The following is a 2,765-nucleotide window of genomic DNA, read 5'->3' as shown; positions in this document are numbered from 1 at the left end:
TTCCCAACCCAGGAATCGAACCTGGGTCTTCTGCATTGCAGGCAGATGCTTTACCGTCTGAGCCACCAGGGAAGCCCTGACTGACCTTGATAAGGACTAAATGAGTTAATATAAGTATAAAGGTTTAGGACTGTGCTTGGCACGTAGTAATCCCTTAATAAATGCTAAATATTGTTACTGTTCTCCATCATTCAAGATGTAACTCACATCTCACCTTATCCACAATGCCCTGGCCCAAACACACGAGCCTTCACTCTTCTCTCCCATTTCTGGATTCTTGTAAGAGCCAGTTCTGAACCCTGCCATCGAGCATCTATGCGATGCTGTCTTGTTATTTCAATGTTACTTATTTGTTTCAGTTTTATTGTTGCTGCCACAATAGCTTGCAAATTTCCAATGTTAGGAACCATGTAGTTTGCTTTTGTTGAATTTCCGCAACTCACAGCCTGGTCCTGGGCAATCACTAGACACTTCAACATCTTTGGAGTATGTTCACCACTATAAATAAATGGGACAGAAATTGGTGGTGTGGTACTGTGTACAGGTACCATACCAGTTAAAACTTAAAAGTGTGAAGACTTACATTGATACGAAAAGCTGTGCTAAATGTTCATAGCTGCTTTATTCAACATAGCCCCAAACTAGAGGCCACCTTGATGTCCTTCAACAGGTAAATGGTTAGATGAGCTATGGTCCATTTATACTATGGAATAAGACTCAGCAATAAAGAGATGTGGATTCTTAATACAGCAACAACCTGGATGAATCACCAGTGAATTACGCTGAGTGAAAATAGCCAGTTCCCAAAGATTACACACTTTATGATTCCATTTGTATAATATCCTGGAAATGGCAGAACTATAGAAATGAGAACAGGTCAGTGGTTGCCAGGGGTGCAGGAGGGGATGGGGCCAGGAGGCAGGAGCAGCAGGAAAGATCCTTGTCGTCATGGAAATGCTCTGCATCTTGAGGTCAGTGTCAATATCCTAGTTGTGATATTGTATTAGCTACTCTCTCAAGATGTTGCCATTGCAGGAAACTCAGGGAAAGGTGCGGAGGACTTTCTCTGTCGAACCTGTTACAACTGCATAATCCACAATTACCTCATGTAATTGTAAAACAAAATAAAACCACGCAAGGTGTTCCTTAAGCCAAAAGCAGAGAGAATAGATTGGCTTGCCCACTGATGAGAGGAATATGGCCAGGCTCTTTCAGAAGGATTTTATTTTGTTAAGAATAAAGTTTGTCAATTTTAGCTTAACGTGTTTATTTCTGTAATTACTTATGCTTCAGTGTAAGATAATAGTAGTGTTTAATAGCCATGCTGAATGGTACTATTATCCAGTACAATCAAGATGCATATCATCTGGGGACTTCCCTGATGGTCCAGTGGTTGAGAATCCACTTTGCACTACAGGGGATGTGGGTTTGACCCCTGGTTGGGAAGCTAAGATCCCAGATGCTGGGGAGCAGCTAAGTCCACACGCTGCAGCTGCTGAGCCCCAAGCTCCAGAGTCCGCTTGCCACAACTGGAGAATCTGTGTGCTGCAACCAAAGATCCCTCATGCTGCCACTAAGACCCAACACAGCCAAATAAATGAATCAATTAAAAAATAAAAAGACTCACATCATTTTCTAAATTGGGAGGAGTAACTTAGAGATTCTCTTTTCCAGTTCTCCCATTTCACAGAGTCAGAGACTCAGCAATGACCCGAAGTTACACAGCTACTGAACAACATCTACAAGGGCTAGAACCCAGTCATCCCAGAATCCAGTCCTTGCTTCCAGTACACGTTGTATTTTACTTTTATAAAAGCACCCCAATTCGTGCATCTGGAAGAACAGTCTGAATTACTTCAGTTCCCGAGCTTACTCAGTTATGGGGTGGCACAGCTGCCAGTGGGGAAGGCAGACTACTTGGAGAGATGAACAAACTGTGCTGGGGGGTCCGCTCACCCCCCTACCAGCACACGGGAGGACTGGAGGGGGGAAAGACAGACTAACACTTGGAGGAGTGGCAAAGGAGGAAACAAAGAAAGAAGCAGCTGCCAGCAGAGCCAGGATGAGAACCAGCTTTCCATGCCCAATCTCTGACGAGGCGTCCCGGAAACGGCTACCCCAGTGCACGCTCTCCATCTGTGCTCAGCCAGCAGCACTAACGTGAGTCCTCGCTAAGGCGGAGGGGATGGAAAGGGATGGATCCCCCAGCCTAGACATGAGACAAAGTGAAAGTGAAAGATGAAAGGCGCTCAGTCGAGTCGACTCTTTGCGACCCCATGGCCTATACAGTCGACGGAATTCTCCAGGCCAAAGGGAACATAAATCTGCAGAACACCAGTTACCATGCTTGGGACTGTATAGGTAGGGTCCGTCCTTCCTGTCCTCTTGCCTCAGTTTACCCACTCGCACACAAGGGTTTGGATTCACCAGAAGACTCATTCCAGCTTTTGTTGTACTCTTTCTGTAGAGATTGACCACACAAACAACTAAGAATCACACAAAATAAGACTTGTACAGGATCGCTGTCGCAGTTAGCAAGCTGAGACAAATTTGAAACAAAACTGAGTAACCTCTCCAGGCTTTTGAAATTGGCCCCTGCTTCTGGGTGCGCAGCGGTGGAGACGCTGGCCACAGGGGAGAGACATGGCGGAAGAACAGTCAATATTTCACTCCTCGGGAGACCTTTTGAACGTGGCATAAATAACCCCCGCCGCCAAATGAGTCAGAATTTCCAAAAGGCATCATTTTAGGGCCTCCTTGTGGTT

At 45.4% G+C, this 2,765-nt stretch overlaps 1 non-coding gene across 1 annotated transcript; it reads right to left on the bottom strand.

Annotated features, from left to right (window-relative positions):
• TRNAC-GCA (transfer RNA cysteine (anticodon GCA)) lies at window positions 1-72 on the bottom strand. Its single transcript has one exon. It is a non-coding gene; the product is annotated as a tRNA-Cys (tRNA).
• Window positions 73-2,765: the final 2,693 nt, after the last annotated feature.

Source organism: Capricornis sumatraensis, chromosome 19 (assembly GCF_032405125.1).
Source record: "Capricornis sumatraensis isolate serow.1 chromosome 19, serow.2, whole genome shotgun sequence".
Classification (NCBI taxonomy): domain Eukaryota; kingdom Metazoa; phylum Chordata; class Mammalia; order Artiodactyla; family Bovidae; genus Capricornis; species Capricornis sumatraensis.
The sequence above is the reverse complement of the archived record's forward strand: the minus strand, read 5'-3'. Positions and strand labels throughout refer to the sequence as shown.